The following is an 18,683-nucleotide window of genomic DNA, read 5'->3' as shown; positions in this document are numbered from 1 at the left end:
CACTGATTCTTAATTTTTTATTTCTGATTATCAGCACATTTTATAAAAATTAAGTTTCAAAACAAAAAAAAATAAGTTTGTTTTCTGTATTTTACCCATATCATTAAATACTGTCACCTACAGAAGGAAATAAGAAACCTGGAGTAATTTTTCAATAAAACTCAGATTTTCAAACCGACAGTGGGGTACTAATTCAGCATAAGCACTTTCTGGAGAAACAATCAGCAAACTGAACACACTTGTCTTAATTTTGAGCACAGGTCCTCAGTGCCATAAATGCAGTATCAGCAATGACAGCAAAGCCCCAGTCTCTAGCAGAAGGTAGGTAATGTTCAGGATTTACAGTGGTAAACATGCCCCTGTAAAGAAAGCTGCCTGATTTCAAGCTACTGAAATAGATTTAAGAATCTCTCATCTCCTAGGAATTGCCCACATCTTGGGCATGGATACCATGAATAATCCAGGTTACAATCTTTGCAACATTATGTTGAATGACCAGAAGGTTTGTTATAAAACAAATTCAAGAAACATGAGAAATTAAACAGATGAAATCTCTTCAAATACTTGGTAGGCAACAGGTCTTCTAAGGTCTTGCTCAGATCCCTGCTGGAGATAGCCTGGCATGCTTTCCAATCTTCACATTCCCTCTTTGCCCTCAAACCATCCAGATCTGGGACCTGTCAGAGTGTGTTAAAGCTCACATCCAGTCTATTCACCTGGATTGCCTCCAAGGAGAAACAAGGGTAAAGTGGAAGCCAACTTGAGCCCAGAATCTCACCCTGATATAGATTTAGGGTATGTCTGGCACATGCACTAGTCCAGGAATTGGGAAGACCTTCTGGGTCAAGTAATCAGGCGTAGTCTAAGGGATTCACTGTCCTTGAATACACAGATCACAGGAAACAGGGTGGATCAGGCAGAACCTGCAGACTAAACTAAACAAACCCAGGTCCAGCTCCTCTGCTCAGAAAGATTAGTGAATATCAGGAGTGCAGTGAACTAAAGCAGTACCTCAGGTGGAGGAGTAGTACAGTGAAAAGCCTTCACTTCCTCCCAGATTGAAATTCATTGACAACAGCAACAGCTGGAAAAAGTTTAGCCATCACTTAACCAAAAGGTATCTTTATTTCTGACAACTGCTGGGTTTGAAACATGATGTTTTTAGTAGCTTTCAGATGCCTCTTCTTCCTGTGCTCACTACAAACTGCGTGACAGTTTAGAGAAGGGCTGTGTTCCACATAAAAATGAGATACAGCAGAAAGATATTTTAAAACAGAACAGAAAAGTAGTGGTGGCTTAGAGAACAGACTTACAGATCCTAGGTTATTTTGGAAGAAAAGGGCTCAACAAGTCTCAGGATAAAAAGCCAGAGCTCCAGAGACATTGAGAACAGACTCTCATAGAGAAATTACTGAAAGCCCTGAGTTTACTTTCAAGCCAATTGTGATTTGCCATACAAGGGCAACTGGTCAGGCTGAAAGCACACACAAAGTGGAAATTATCTTCTGAATCAGGAGTAGCTTTCCATGACTGACAAACCCACTGTCAGCTCAGACTGACCCATATGACAGTCATCCACACGTTGTTACAGTCTGCCCTAAGACATCCCCCAGAAACAGGAGTACTTGGCTTAGCAAAATACTCAAAAAAGGTCAATAGGAGTTAGTTTCAGTAAGGAGCCATTCAAAACTGGAAGATGAGCTGCAGGACTGGGCCCTGGCAATCACAATATTAAAAAGCAACTAGAGTGGGATAATTTTTGAGCATGAATTTCAACAAAGCCAGCTTGTTCCTAGAAGCTTGTTCAGCTACTGAAGATTTGTCCTTGGATTCCTGTTGAAATCAATCCATAAAAATCATATTAAAGGATTAGGCATCAAGCATTTGTGTGTTGATGTGCATAAGAAATTCTTCACTCACAGACTGCTGACCTTACATTCTTAAGAGGATCTTTTGCCCCATAATAAAGTGTTCACTGTCAACAGTAATTCTTGTGCTTCATGCATCTGTTGACAGAGCCTGAACAGGAAGCTTTTCTGCAGGTAAAAAGTTTAAATGCTGTGCTCCCACAGGGCCTTTGTCCAAAGCATGATGTAGGATTTGGACATTTTAGCAAATGGCAAAGTACCAGTTGTGATATTTATGCCACAAGTGAACTGTGAAACAAGTTCACACATTTACTTCACAAGCCACACAGTTACTTCAGAAGTTTGGTAGTTCAGGAATTAAACAGCTCTCCTGGCATATCTATCCTTCTGTTATGATCTGTATTCTGTAGGCACAGACATACTTCTAATACAATTATGCAGAATAACTCACGAGCACACAAGAGTCCTTATATTATGTCAACAATCCGTGCTTGTTGAATTAATAAATTTAGCCTATGCATGTTTTTATAAAAATGCACCATTTCAGATGTCTGCAACACTAATTTCACAAAGCACTGAAATCATCCCTTTGCATAATCCATGCACAACAGTGAAGGAACAAAACCACACGCCCAACATAAGCCGCCTGTGTTATTAAGAAGTGCCAAGCAAGAAGATTTAATAGAGGCCCAGAAAAGACATGTTTTACAATTGGGTAACCAATTCCCAACAACATAAATCCAGGGAAGAACTGGGCACAAAGTTGACCCACAACTGCCTTGTAGGCTGCAGCTACTAGGCAAAATCAAATTCTCTCACTACAGACAGGACTGCACTCTCTGCCTTCTTTCTCTCCAACTATGCAAGAGTACTGGCGGCCTGGCAGGACTGAAATCCCTGCAGAAACATGTGGGGCAAGCAAGGTTTGCTGTGGTCCCTCACTCTCCCACAGTCTTCCATGGGGACAAGGTATATGATGTATTTCATCTTCCCTGCCCCTTCTGTCTACTTTAAAAATAAATCTCTACTCTAATTTCTTATTGCTGGCATCTCCAGATGTTTCTTTGCTCAAGAAAGTTGCATCAGTTCATGCTAAAGCTCTCTGCAGATGTGCATCATTTTGCATGCCAAAGATTTGCTTTTTGCCTGCACTTAAACTAAATGCACTCAGCTACAGAAGTTACATCCATTGAATTGGAATTGGTGTTAGGAAAGGCCAACTTAACACAATTTGCCAGCTAGAAATTCTATCTCCAGCCCTCTGCAGATAATTTCCTAGTCAGCCCCTTGTGAAAGAGTCCTGCTCGATGGTAATTGAATTTACTGCAAGAAGATGGAAACAGCGAATGCAGGAAAATAACAGTGCTTCATATCTTTGGGTAAAATGGAGTGCTTGTGGCTTCCCCAGCTCCACAGCCTGCCCTGTTATACCTCATCTATCAGTCCCAAAAGCATCTTTTACTTTTCACAGAATAGTTTACATTGGAAAGGACTCCTGGGAAGTCATCTAATCCAACTCCCAGCTCTGAACAGGTCCAGTTAGATCAGGTTGCTTAGGGACTTGTCCAGGAAATAAGAGATTCAGTATTAGAGCACTGGGAAAACCATGAAGCATTTCAAGGAAATCACATAGAAAAGTAATTAAAGTTAGCATGTGGAGCCTAAACAGAGAGGCCCCAAGTTTGACTCCAGTTCCTAGGTCCCACTCCTACCTTAGACCACAGGTGCTGAAACCAGGAGCTTTCTGTTTTACACACAGTTAAGACATAGAGGAAAAGAACAATCACAACCACCCGCATGGCACAGCGTGGATTCACCAAAAACTGTTTTTGCATTTTGGGAAATGCATTTTTAGGACAGCTGTTCTATAAGTAGAGAGACCAGGTCCTAGCCTGATGCAAACCAGTGCTTCGCAGCTGACACCAAGTGGAAAACTGCCTCACAATTTTATTCTGTCAAAAAAAATTCTCAGTAAGAAAATCTTACATATTCTGTTGAAATGCAAGAAACAAGCAGATTCTACCAGACACCCCCTGGCTCATACTGAATCACTGCTAGCACATACATTGGAGTCTTGCTCAAAAACAAAGGACAGAATACAGGGTAACAAACGCTCAGTCGGTCACGTCTGACACGCACACTGTTTCCACAGAATTACTCATCTCTGTGAGGTCTGATAGATGTTAAAGGATTTTTCCTAATTCACACACAGATGCCTTGTAAATAAATGGCAACTATTCATATGACTAAATAGTTACTTCGTAGGTATTTTGAGAGAAGTGCTCATGGAGTTTCCAATAATGCCATCCTCAAAACATAAACTGCGCACTTCCCCTCCTTTCACTTGTTTTTCAGGAAATCATATTTTCAGACTTCCTGTGGCTGACACAGCCTGGGTAGGTCAGGCTGTGTTGTATCACATCCCACAGCATGTGGCAGAGTGTGAGCTTCCCACGGTGGTGATGCTCCACAATGCAGCAGGTGAGAGAGTCAGACTGGGAAATGCAGAGCAGTTTTGATTTGTTTCAGTTTCTTCATTCCTGGCATGACCTACAGTTAAACAAACTGGCTGCCAAGGGAAATAGGAAAGAGATGCTCTGAGCTTAACTGTGTGGTTAGCACATTACATCTTTCTAGGAGGTAACCTACAACATTAAATCCAAATGATGGATTTGAGTATCTCTCTCTGATAGCACCATCTGCTTTCACACCCTGACCTAGCTAATCTTAATCCTGCAGGGCTCTAGACTTTCATCAGCAGATAAATTCAGAATTTGATTCCTAGGCCACTGCTTTTCTCAGCTCCTTTTTTAAAATTAGGATTTTCAGGCTAACTTTTCTTCTGCCTACTGCACTTGCAAGCCTTGCTCCAAGAAAACACATTGGCTGTGATCACAGCATAAGATCTAGCCTGAGAAATATTTCAAAAAGACTTCTTGGCAGCAGGTAGGGAAAGCAGGCATCCCCAACATAGCCAACAGCTGTTTTCCTACAGTTTCCATATCCCTGAAGACTGGTGATAGGGGAAGAAAAGTGCATACAGCAGGACAAGAGAAGAAAGATGAGGTGAGAAATTAATATTCCAAATGTTCACTAGAGCAAGGAGCTCGTGCTCCCCTCAAGACAGCTCAATGTCCTAGACACCAGATCACTATATTATCTCTTTAACTTCCCTAATGCTTCACTATAACAAGTACAACAATCTCTAAAAGAAAAAACTGTAAGACACCATCACCCCATGTTTCTGACTCTGTAAGCAACCCTGCCATCTCATCTCTTCATCTTCCCTTAACAGCCAAAGCCTGTCCATTACCATACAAATTCAATTCTAAACAGTCCTTTTATTGCAAATAATTTTAGCAGAACCATACAGCTAATAGATTCATTCCATTATTAGCGACAGCTTGGGATTGTGAATCAATATCCCAGGGTGCTGAGGGGGGAGACAGCAAATCTAATCAAGACCCAACAGAATTTACACCCAGAATCCTAATTCACAATTAAATGCTTTGAGAATAGTAATTTACAATTACAAGCCTCGATTCCTGACAGCCATTTTTCTACCTATCAAGCAACAACAATATATTACATTATACACATAATCAAATTATGGTCTTACTGCTCTACAGATTCATCAGCACCATTTTCTCCCTAGAAGGGTGAACAAGTGAGAAAGGCAATTCAGGATCCTTTTGTACTTATACTTTGATGTCCACACCTTTGTGTGCTGGACAACAAAGGGGATTGTGACAAAGGGGTTACAGCCAGATATCACTAAGTTAGCTTCCATTTATCTGCATATCGCATTCCTATTAATTACCCTACTGTAAAAGTCAGGGTGCCCAAGGTCAGGGCTGTTCCCATACTCAGATCTGGCACCTGGAACCAATGCTCTCCATCTGGTCATTAATTGCCCTCCCAACTGGCTACTAACACTACTTATCAGGACCTCGTCTTCCAACACACTGGGAAAGTTGTTCCATTTCTTTCTGTAGCCCTGTATTTGCCAAAAAGGCACCCATGAACTGTACAGCTCTGAATCAGGCTACACCCAGTGCTCTGCATTTTTCACCCACATGAACAAACAATCTGCTCCTTCGCTTAGGAATCCTTTGGTTCAGCACACAAAAAAATGGCATTCCTTGTGAAATCTAGAGCATAAAGGGCAAAAGCAACGCAAGGAAAACTGAGCTTTCCATCTGTTTATGTAGCTATGTGCTGTGTAAAGCCAGAACGCCTGGCTGGAGCTGGAGAGACACGCGACTGTGGCACACAAAGCAATCCACCTTCCTTCAGTCCTGCTCGCTTCTACCCAGCTGTGCTCGGGGATTCCTGCAAAGGGAAGAACTCAAAGCTCCTCAGTGCACACACTCAGGCTGGACTTGCACAGCAAGAGAAGAGAGGTAAGTGATCTCTTTCCCTTTCTCACCTTGCTCCCCCCTTTCCACACATTTCTCCCAAGTAACTGCTGGGATATAATACAGCAGAGTTTTGTTTAAACCTTCCTAACACCACGACTGTGATTTAGGCAGCAAAAGGATTAAGCCCACATGCCTGAGGAGGAGGCAGGACAAATTCTTGTTCAGCCATATGATTCATTTGAACGGTAGCAGACCTGGAAAAAATTTTAAAAGGTAACATGGGCAGCTAATATACACAAAAGCACTTCAAAAAACTAATAGTGCAATATTAAACAAACATGGCAAAGGGCATATTTGCCTTCTTGTAAGGATTCTGTCCTGTATCTCTCTGCACCCACATCTCACTGGCCTCAAACTGATCACCACTGGCACAACCATGGACATTACAGTTTGCCATGCAGGATTGTGCTTCAAAATCCCAGAATGAGCTCAAAACACTGCAGCTCCATTTCTTTCAGCACATGAAATATTAGCAGTCAAGCTGCTCTTAGCATTGAATAAAATGCATAAGGCACTTGGCTTTTGTTAACAATGCTTATTTTGGATGTGCAACTCAAGCAATGGTTTAGATCTAAATTCACAGTAATCCTCAATACAAAACTAGGCTTAAAAAAAGTTACTGAAGTCCAGATGCTAAAATAAAGCCTTAAGGAACAGCCCTGATTAGCTGGTGGGGTGTAAGTGCTCTACCCTTGGAATTGCTTGGCAAGGAATTGTCAGAATTCCTCCCTCCTCTTTCCTGGGGGGAGCGGATGCAGTAACAGCTCCCAGGGGGACGACACTCCCTTCCTTTCGCCTGGGCTCCCTGCGGGGAATGGGTCTGGATTTGTTAGGCAGGACTGCAAGGAGAAGGAGGGGGATGTAATCCTCACTCCTCACCGGATATGGACACAACCCGAGCTCAAGTTATTGACTTGTAACCTCACCACAAAAGGAACCATTTGAATTTTTGCTGCACTGCAAGGCATGTGCAAAGGGCTGTTACTGAATTGTCAGAGCTTTCAGTGCCCCATGAGGCCAAGATCTGAGAGGAGTCTCAAACGCATCCACACTTTCCACTACAAAATCACTCTTTAAGGGCAAAAATCCACATATGCAAATAACCCAAAGGGATCCTGAAAAACCCCAAAAAACTACCCATTTATGCATAGTGGGATTTGGAGCGGGGGGGTGGTGTGAAATTATTTTTGGTTGAACGTATTAGGAACTTCTCCCCTCATTCCCCAGCATGACACAAACTTTCATCACCCCACCATGGCTGGTATAATCTTTTCCTTTTGGCACCCACTGTTTCAGGTCCTGGAGCCTGAAGTATGGTTTACCCAGCGCCTTGGCATCACAGCTGTAACTTCAGAAGGGAGATGATGAACTTAAGGCAGGTAACAAGGATCACTTGTACACCTTTATCTTGTTCTGACACCACACAGACAAAGCCTGACAGCACCAGTCCTCCCAGGCTAATCGGTGCAACCTTTGGCTCAAGTCCACAGGCATTTTGCTCATCCAAGCACCCTCAGGTGGTTACTCATTAGGCCCCTTCGATTACAGTGCTGCATTCACCTCCACACCATCTACAGAGCACACAGAAGAACCAGGAAAGACTGGGGGGAAAGGCACCGTGGAAAGTAACAAGTAAAAGACAAATTCCGGACAAGAAGAAACTAAATAATTTAGGACATGCCAGCTGGCTAAGAGAGGACAGAATCAACATCTGAAAAATAATGAATGGAATGATGTGGTAAAAAAAGGGAATTATTTACTGTATGTAATAAAGGAAGTCGGGAAGCCTGTTTTAAACTGGCAGCAATTTAGAAACAAAAGGAAATGCTTTTTCATAAAACAATTACAGTGCGGAACTCAGTGCCCACAGGGGCTGGTTGAGGCAAAGCAGCACACAGGTTCAAATGGAGATTGGAGGAATGAACAATGAACACATCCAGGAGAAGCCACCAAGCACATGTCAGTCTCAAAAGCTGCTACACAACTCTTTGTTAGTAGCTGAAAAGATAGAGCAGGGGAAGATAATTCCAAATACACATCTATTTTGTGAGGCCCTTTCCCCATCCCACTCTCACCGGCCCCTGCTGGAGGCAGGATACTTGGTCACAATATTTGATCTAATCTAGTATGACAGCTGCTGTGTTCTCATAAATTTCACTGAGCTTCACAGATCATTGAATCATTTTCCATGTTTATTGTTACAGTGAACAACAGGACACGTTCCTTCCTTCACGACTTCTTGTTTTGCACAGATGATCTCAAAGGACAAACCCAACTCCCTCAGCACAATTCACATTTGAGCAAATATTATGGAAACCAAACACAGCCTCTTGAATATTATTCGGGTTTCACATATCAACAATGAAGACACAAGGGACTACACAGAAAACATCCTGTGGGATCTAGTGAATCCTGCATCTTCCTCAACAGAGTTAGACTGCAGTTTCAGCATAGTAACCCTTTACAGTTATTCAGTGTAACATCTCTGGTGCTTCTCTTCGCCAAGAAACCACTAAGCAACAAAGTTCACCGCAATCCTCCAGGTTTATGAGGAGTTATTTCATTTGAACACAGCATATTCTGTTTGTTTACCTGCTGTTTGGTCTCATGATGCAACCCAACATTCTACAATTGGTTCAGAGCACTTGTAACACAGCCAGAGGCTTTGTCACCCACTGGAGACTGCAAACTTATGCAGTCAGACATCGGTCAGTTACTCTTGTATAAAATTAATAAAACAATAATTAAGAAAACAAAACCCCCAACACATAGACCAGGTTGCAGTCTTCTCCCTTCCACATCTTTCTGGCTAAAATTCCACAGAGAGGAAGGCCAGGGCCCTGCAGCTGGTAATGGAGGAGGGCTGAGCATCCAGCAGGGGAGCACAGCTGCTGGCCACATGACACCCCGGTACCAGCGACACACAGCGCTCGTGGGCACATCAGCTCCCACCACAGAGCATCTTGTGATTATTTGCTACTCCGTGCTTTCTCCCACTGCCCCCCCAGAGGATTTTGGACTACACATCGGAAAAAAAGGCACTAATCACAAATAATGCAGTTCCAATTACAGTGCTTGAAATGTTCAGCTCAAAAAATATGCTCTCACTGTTCCCTTCTACTTGGGTTTAGGCAGGCCCATGGATGTCATTGCATGGATACACTGGAGTAAACGTGATAAGCACAAGTAGTATAAAGATCAGAATTAACTCCAAATTCCTCTGCTTTCAAGGAACTGTTTAGTTTAATGATTAAAACCTCATGAGTGCTTGGATTGTGTGAACACCTGTCAGTGCCCTCTGGAAGAAAAGGCATTTGCTTATTTATTTGAAACTCAAGCTACAAACTAGTCAAAGGCATTTTATTTGGTTTTTAAAACAGAACTGAGATGATAGTTTCAGCTGAAAAGTGAACCTTCAGTGCAAAGCCACCACACACAGCTTCAACACCCACCTTTTGTTCCTGTGAGCACTGACTTTGCAGGGGGGCAGTTAGAACTAAACTCTGCACCTTTAAATTTCTCACTGCTCTGCTTTTGTGGGTAGCTGTATTAGGACCCCCATGTCCTTGGAGACTTCGGAAGTCTGCACACCTATACTGTAAAAAAAAGAGAATTAGGATTCTAAGCATTGAAGTCTGCCCTCCCAACCTCAGCTCTGCCCTTACACAGCCCATTTGCATTATCTTTTGCACAAATGTGGATTATTCGGTAATTAAAATAGCCTTCCCCAAAAGCTCATCAACAGTCACATCCCTTCTATCTAAAGCTCATTTTTAGACTCTGGATCTAATTTTCAAAAAAGTCAAGAGCTATTTTCAAAATGGGCAAGAAAAGTCCATTTCCTCAGCTCTTTCCAACATTTGCATCCCTGCTTGGAAAATAAATAATTAAGTTGTGACATGGCAAAGAACAAGCCAGGAAAACATCAGCCCAAAAGAGGCAAGTTTTGGAGAGCTGGAAACAAAGGATTACAATAGGAATGCTTATATAATCTTAATTATAGAGGATGCTTCTTCCATAACCACAATGGCATACACATGGCCTACAACAGCATATGCTGGAGAGAACAGTAGTTATTCCACTGGCTTCTCCCTGTACTTACCTCCCTCTTACCACAGTTAACAGGGCAAAGGAAATTCATTTCCATGCCCTTCCCCCAAAATGGAAAGGTTAACCATAATTCTGAGGGGAGATGAAAGCGTTATCACTCCTCCAGAAGGATATCAATCTAAATAACCCTCACACTCAGTAAATCAATAGGATTCTTCTGGTTGCATCAGACTGGCCACACAGTGTTTGCAGAGGGAAACAATCAATATGAATGTCATCCAAATACGGAACTGACAACAGCAGGGAATGTGAGCTGAGGGAGGAGACGGGGAGAGGGAAGGAGGCTGTGCAAAAGGGGAGAAGGAAAGCATCGAAGGTGCCGGAGTCAGGAAAACCCTTCCAAGTTTTAGTGCCTCAGCAACCTCCATTCATATCTTGAGAAATGTCAGAAATCAGGAAATATTACTTCGGGTTGCATGCTTCTGTCCTGGCCTATCAAACACGTGGAGTAGTAACAGCAAATTACTGGAAACTGCACTTTGAACTTAGCCACTGGCAAGGATCCCAGTCAAACAGAAATGTAAAAGTTCCTTTCCTCCATGGGGCCTCTTGTGTGGGGGTGTCCCCATAGACGTTCAATAGCTGGTTGCAACAGGTTGGAATGAGGCCCTGAGCCAGAAAAACAAGCCCTGACCAGTATTATTTCCTACTGCCTATGTTGTTTATTAAAAGATATTTTGACGCATCGCTCTCAGCTTTGCTGGGCTGCATTAGAGGCTCGAGGCCCATCGAGGAAAAACTGGCACCATTTTCACAAAGTGTTCACGCCTCCTTTTCTTCCAGCTTTCTGCCTCATGCCTCCCTGGGTGTATGGCAATAGGTGCAGCACAAAGATATATTTAAGGAAGAGTTGGAGACAGGCAGACTGGCTGCTAAGCAAAGGCTCTGCATTTCCTGCAAACAGAGAAGTAATTAGATTCTAAACCCTATCAATATTTCTAGCACAGACAGAAGAAACAGCATTTTTCTACATACCAGACTTTTCTAACACGGTTTGGGGGAAAAAAAATATGCAACCACAGAGTGTTCAGGAACAGTAACTTAATGTTATTAACAACCCAGGGAGTGCCCAGTGAGTGCAGAAAGGCATTGTAGCCTTCCCCCTTCCGGAGGTGAAATGATCAAAAGATTGGCCTCTTTACAGTCTGTTATATTTCTGTCTAAGAAAACCCAATTTGCACAAGCAAATAAACTAGCTCATTATAAAACTGAGGGGTCAGCCTGAGTCAGATAAACTCTGAAGTCAGACAGCTGAAGAAACAAACTTTTATTTAAGCCACAGCACAGGTGATCCTAAGAGGAAACAGTAAATCCCCATAGAGCCACAACTTCCACATTGGGCAACAGAGAGCACGAGGAATGGAGGTGCAGGGAGTGCAGTTTCCTAACGCCACACGGCTCAGCACACATTTAATCAGAAACAACAGATCCCAACCTTGCATTCAAAGGGGGGGAAAGCAAATAGAAAAACCAAACACTGTCGTCACAATGCAGCAAGTCAAACATTATTGAAATCATAAGGACTAATCAGTTTCTTGCCCTTTCTTTTTGTTTTTAAGAGACCAAAGTTTCTTCTTATTCTCTCCTCTCCAGGGAAGAAACCACAAACAACACCCCCCACTCCCCCACAAAAAAAAAAAAAAAAAAAAAAAAAAAATCCAACAAAAAAATCCCAATCTCTTCATTTGGAGATTACCTAGCTACCAATACACCATCAAGCACAGGTTCCATTTTTCCCTTCCTGATGAAAGGAATAAATCCTGACTGCATCAGAATAAGTCAAGAGGAATGAATTAAAAAAAAAAAAAAAAAAAAAAAAAAAGCAGAATGCCTTACCAGGCACCTTGAAATTTTTTTTTTCTTGGTAAGTTTAAATATAACCTCCCTGGCGGCAAATCAATAGCATTTTGCCCATTTTATAAGCTTGATAGGCATTTCATTTTCAAAAAGAAACAAACTTTTATAAGAAAATAATACACTGAACCTCACAGGTGTTTCTATGAAATTCCAGATCAATAAATCCTCATTCCAATGAGACTTGCAAAGACACATATCCCTACCTTAGGGAAATAAAGATTGTTCATGACAGCTTCAGCCTGTTATTTTATGTCCTAAGGACAGCTCTGTTCATGCTGTACTCTAGGGCATTTTCTTGTTTCTTTGTTGGTTCTCCCCCCACACCAACCAAATGGAGTTACAATGCAGGCTGCTAAGAGAGATTTATCCCATTGCACTTTCTTCTATGGAAACTTAATAATCATTGTTTAACTTCAAATTTGCCACAACTTCCGTGGGAGAAAGTACTTTACTGTGTATTACCACGTAGTCTAATTTTGGTCTAAAAATACATGTCTTTCTTCTGCACTTGCAAATTCAACACGTGGAAAAAATGTAACATTTGAACTACCACAGGTGTTTCTGTAGGAAAAAAAATATTAGGTACCCCACCTATGACACTTCATGTAATTATTCCATGACACCTGCTCCAAGAAACAATGTCACGTATCAAAATAAAGGTAAATATTTTGTAATGCCTGTACTATAGAGAACAGACACATTTAGACATTTCATAAATAAACAGACAGAAAGATAAATAAACAAATATGTCGAGGTATTTGCTCGTGCTCGTGAATGCAAGAGACATGCCACAGCTGGTAGGAACATGCCTTGTCTCAGGTGCTAGCCATGTTTTCCCAATTTTCTGCATCCACTTGCTCCAGTGGAGCAAGATTTTGTAACTCTGTAATCCAGAATCTTTGCACAGAATGCCATTACGACAAGAAACAGGCTTTTAATTTCCCCAAAATGCTTTCTCATGCGTAAAGTTTTGCCAGTAATTTTTACATTACACACCAGCAAATTGTATTTCATGATGTATTCTGCAGAAGGGCTCCAAGTAGCTAATGCCAGTTTGAGGTGTGCTTGGTTTTAAACCATACTAGTGGTCTGTGTGAAATGATGTGGATTTATTGACAATAAACAGAAAGCAAAAGCTGAACACTGAGCTACTCCCACAGTGCTGAATGATGTATCCATGAGTCAGACCTGGAGCTGCAGGTGAGCAGGCAAAGTAGGAGCAGACAGGAATTTAGTGAAGCACAGTTTAACTAAAAGAACATTTGAAGTGTTACCCACCTCCTGCGCTGCTTGGACTTCATGAATTGCTAAATTTATCCCAGAGAGCAACATTAGATGCCACCACAAATTCCACTGCTTAGCTCATTGCAACACACAGTAGTTGAGAAGTCACAGCTGACACATTGTCAAATGAGAAAATCCACTGAAATCAGGAGCAAGAATTGTTCTAGAGAATGAAAGAAGAAACAGATTGCCATTTAAAAAAAAAAAAAAAAAAAAAAAAAAAACAGAGGACTGGGGCACTCTCCAAAATTTCTTGTTATTAATAATACTGTGGTACTGATTTAGCACTTGCATCATGGAGATTTGTACTGCATGCGTCATACAAGGACATACTGGTTTTGTGGGTTTTTCCTTACTTTTCCTCCTTCAAAAAAACCCAAAAACTCATGCTGAGATCAAATGGACAGAGCAGAGAGGAGTGAGCAATATTAAAAAAAGGGTTTAATAGAAGTTGCTCTATCATGATCTTGTTTTATTCTCCCTGCTTCCAGGCTCAGACTTAAGAGAACTCATTGGTTAATCCCACCTTACCTTTCCCCTTTTCAAATTTATAGCACTGATTTTTTCTAATGTTATATTTTAGAAGATTTACTAGATTAATGTTCCCTGTCCACCACGTTTTGGTTCCTACCATCAAAATTAGGTTTGACTCCATGTAAAAACATTCCTATTGCATGGGTAATTTTTCTTTCTTTTTTTTTTTTTTTTTTTTTTTTTCATTCTTTTTAAGCACTAGGCATATATCTCACTTGTTCCCAAATTTCCTGGATATGATATATATTTCCTCACTGAAGTCACATGATGACACAGGCCTACACTACAGCTTTGCTCTATCCTGTCAGAGGCATCAAGTTACTAGGAATGTCAATGCACTTCTAAGGAGAAATGGGTTAGGGGAGAAAGACAAATATATTTAGTAAGATTTTTTCCAGAGAACACATGTTGCCCTGAAGCAAACACTTTAGTATGCAGCTGATTGTGTGTGTATAGAAAATAAAAGAAACAAAAAATGAAGAATTATTTTTGTCTGAAAATTTCCATTCCTTGAACACAATCTAGAGCAGTAGAGTTAAAAATCTTCCCAAAGCAAACATGGAAGAGCCATCCTAAATGCTGGAAAACTAGATGTTAACAGTATGGAGCACGCCACAACTTTCCAATTATTTCACTTCTTGTGGAAGGGCAAGGGATCAAATTCTGTTCTTAGTGTCACACTGCAAAGCAGATAATGGGCCCTGAGCTGGCTAGGGCTAATCTCAGATCTGAAGGGGAACAGGAGAGGCTGATTCCTTCCAGAAACATTCTCTTCTCCAGCAGCTGAGCAGGCCCTGTATGCTATGCAACATGCCAACAGGTGTGGAAGGAGAATACAGTCAATAGGGAAAACAACTGAGGAGGGGGAGTGGGGACGGAGAATGTATAAAAATCACAGCTGATACCATTTCTCCCATACACTAATACCTTGAGGAGTTCAAAGGTTTTCCATGCCTATGGCATTTGGCAATTATAATTGCACAGTAAAATACCTAAGATTAATGAGTAACCTCTAAAGGAAGTTACTTCACATAATGACAGCAATTTCTCTGAACTAAATGTTAATAATCAGGCCTGTAATACGGTGAGAAGGAAATAGTGGGCAATTGGCAAATGGAACTCTGTTACCTAGTAACAAGTCCTTGAGGTATGAGCCGAAAAAATTTGAGCAGGCAAAACATTTCCAGGCAGGCAGAGCAGCTTGACAAACACAAAACATTTTGCAAAGCCGGCAACTGTCCATGACATGGAAAGTGGAAGCAGATGCAGCAAATTACCTCGTTAACAGGCAGTCTGAGGGACAATTAGCTAATGGCACAGCAAAGGGAACGCTGTCACGTAATCAGCAGCAAGGGCAGGGCAGCGAAGTTCAGGTTACTCTGAAGATAAATGGGAATCCTGTTCCTTACACTGGTATTGCTCATTCCCAGCTCTGCCGCTCCTTTCCCTGCCCACCAGGAGATAAGGGGAGCGCTGCCGTAATTCCCGGCACGGTGAGTGAAGCAGCCCCGCTGCTGAGTCAGCAGATCCATCCCCGGTACCACGTTAGAGACGCCGCTGCTGCACGGAGCGTTTCGACACCTTTGATACGAACGGGGCAATGCTCCCAGGCAGGGTTACTCGCAGTTCGTCACGAGGAAGAGCATCAGGGTGATTGCCTCACTCAAACACACCAAACAGGATTTCCCAAATGTTCCCTTACAGCAACAAACGCACTGTCAAAATCATCTTAAATCCATCTCCTTTCAGGCACACTGCAGGAAACCACATACTCAACTCACTCTCCATCTCGTAAAATCCTTTTGACAGGTACAGGAACTGCACAGAAAATAAAAAAAATAAAAAAAAAAAAATAAAAATAAAGGTTTTGTTAGCCTCCTTCTTGCACTTTTTTGCCACAAGCAAATGGTGAGTTTTATCTGTAAAGCTGGACAAACTCTTTGTAGAACATGGTAAATCCCTTGTAAGCCACAACTGAAAAACATTTCCAGCACCTACCATGCTCAAAAGTGTGTCCAGAACCATGCAAAGGCTTGGATTTGTGCACTTCATCATGACTCCTCATCAATATCACCAACTGCATCACAAAGGACACGAGTGATGCCTCATTCCATCCCACCTCATCACACACACAACTTTTAGTTCCTGCCTGAAGCTGTTCATCGATTTACAAACAACAAGTGTGGCTAGTGTATTCCTGTTCCTGACTTTTCCCCCTTATCTTAAAAACAAACAAGGAAATTTAGTTTTTAGATGTGATGCCAATGCAAAAGTAAATTTGATTTTTAAAATGCACAAAGCCCAGGAAATTCACATTTAAGCTCAGTTCTAAGCCATGAGCAAAAACAGCACTTTCATTCCATTACTATGATTCTGCACAACACAAGACACTTCAGTGCTCCCATATTTGAAAGAATTCAGATCCAAACTAATCCCTGCAGGAGATGACTCCAGAAAACGAAGCTGCAGAAAAGCAAACACATCAACTGGGGAAAGATGGGACTGCTCTTTCTTGGGTGATACACCATAGACCAAAGCATCCCCTGGCTCCCCTCAATTTCATTTCTCTCCTTGCAGGATTCCTCAAAAAAGACAGATCATACCATATAGCCTAAAGATAGCAATAAGGCAGAGCTCAATATTTAAACAATCCTGACACTGAAAACCTGGGACTGATTGGAATTCCAAGTCCCTCGGTAAGAACACTTCTTAGGAGGAAACAGCTGGCTGGCTTTCAAGTGCTGTGCTTGCCACTCATGCCCTTAATCAATTTGGTCTAATTTCACTAGCTTGAAGTACTTAAATCAGCTATGTGGCCTCCTCATCATATCTGGACTCAGAAGGGAGCATAGACAGAAGTGTCTGAAGAAAACCATTCCAGCAAGAGTCACATGAAAGCCTTTTAAAACTATCAGACCTTGCCGTAGACATGCAAAAAAATATGTACAAGATCAAATTTGGCAGAACTCTGTGTTCTAACTAGTTTCCACTATCAGACACAGAATACATGTGCTCATTTAGACAGTAAAGCATATCCCTAAATCCTGAAGCACAGGCACAGCTGCAAGGATTGCTAAAAACCATGGCCAAGTCTGATGGTAGTGCTGCAAAGCTGCTTCTAACACTTGAGCAGGTTCACTTTGTGACTTTATCCTATGTCAAGAAGCCCAACTTTATCCTATGTCAACATATATAGACAGGATGCTATTTGGTGAACAAAAGCCACCAGTGACCAACAGCACACAGGTAAAGAAAGCACTGGCTATAAAACCAGGGATTGACACAGAAATAATTAGAGATTTGGCACTTGCCATTGCTCAGATATCTGACTCCAGGAACAGGGGACCTGACTGCTTTCCAGGAACAGCCAAGCACCCACTGGGGGCCCCCTCACAGCGCCCAAAAGCAGCAGCAATCAGAGCCATAAAGTACATCCTAACCTGCCCTGATAGAAGCCAATATCCAGCATGGCACATTTTGGATATTTACCCTCAAGGAAGGCGAGAGGATAGCCAAGAATGAGGAAGCCCCACATGGCCCAGGGCTACACCGAGGCATCTGGCAGCAGGGCTGGACTGGCACTGGGACCATAGGGCAATTGAAGAGGCTGGAGCCAGCACCACCAGGTCATCCTGGGACACAGCCACATCCACAGTTTTGTTCCTTTCCATAATGGCCTGAGCCACAAAGCTCCTGCGGAGCTGCTGGCAGCACCACCTGCGAGTCATTCCTGGGACAAGTGCTCTGAGGTGCGAGGTTTGTAGCCCGAGGCATCTGGAATATCTTGGCTTTGGCAGGCGGCTGTGAAGCCAGGGAAGCTGGCTGCCCCTCACCCAGAGCTTCACCCAGGCAGGTTGGAGCAGCTGGGGCGCCCTGGCTACACACACCGTCTCTTTGCACAGCCGAATTCAAGAGACGCACAGCCACTTGGAAAAGAAAAATGAGGTCACTGATTTTTATTTACTTATTTTCACAACAAGCAAAGGCTGCTGCTCAAAACCTTTCTTCCCTCTAGTACATGCCCTAAGAAGGCTTCACCCCGGAGGCTGGCAATAAAGATGCTTGAGACAAACTCAACACTGGACTCATCATCTGCACCTTGGCCTGATCCTCCTGCCTTTGCATTCACCACTTGTACTTGTGGAACTCTTATCACCAACCAATCTCAAGTGACTCATTTTACACTTGTGCTAGGGAGATCAGAAGGAAGCCTCGTGACTTATAATCCATAGTCAAAACTGCAAAAGCATAAAGACAAGTTATCTGGCAAAATGAAAGTTAAATAAATACAGGTGCCTTGTGGTTGCTACTTGCTGATCTGGCAGCAGTTGTTAGTCATTTCATCAGAAGGCCCATCTGCGAGGATCTAAGAGTCAAAAGCTTTGATTGCCTGCCCTTTATGTTGTCTGGCTCCTCTTCACTCATTCTCGAGAGCCAATGAAGGCTTGGAGTAGTAACAGAAACCTATCCAAGCCATGCTGTTCTGCAGATGTTAAAAAGATAAATGCACAAACTGTGAAGGAGCTCACACAATACATGGCAAACGTTTTGATTAACTGCCCTAACTGGAAGTCACAGACTCCAGGCTCTCCTAGCATGTGTTTTGGCT

At 42.3% G+C, this 18,683-nt stretch overlaps 1 long non-coding RNA gene across 3 annotated transcripts in view; it reads right to left on the bottom strand.

Annotated features, from left to right (window-relative positions):
• Nucleotides 1-10,672, bottom strand: part of LOC130252527 (uncharacterized) — a 175,789-nt gene extending 165,117 nt beyond the window's left edge. The window contains exons 1-2 of one of the 3 annotated variants that reach the window (XR_008840376.1): nt 10,392-10,672; nt 9,742-9,885 (exon numbers count right to left, since the gene is read on the bottom strand). This is a non-coding gene — a long non-coding RNA (uncharacterized LOC130252527). The remainder of the gene's footprint in view (nt 1-9,741; nt 9,886-10,391) is intronic. The other 2 variants (XR_008840377.1, XR_008840375.1) reach the window with 2 other exon arrangements.
• Between the last annotated feature and the right edge of the window lie 8,011 nt (nt 10,673-18,683).

The sequence above is a fragment of the Oenanthe melanoleuca genome, chromosome 4, assembly GCF_029582105.1.
Source record: "Oenanthe melanoleuca isolate GR-GAL-2019-014 chromosome 4, OMel1.0, whole genome shotgun sequence".
NCBI lineage: Eukaryota > Metazoa > Chordata > Aves > Passeriformes > Muscicapidae > Oenanthe > Oenanthe melanoleuca.
This window is presented reverse-complemented; position numbering and strand designations above follow the sequence as displayed.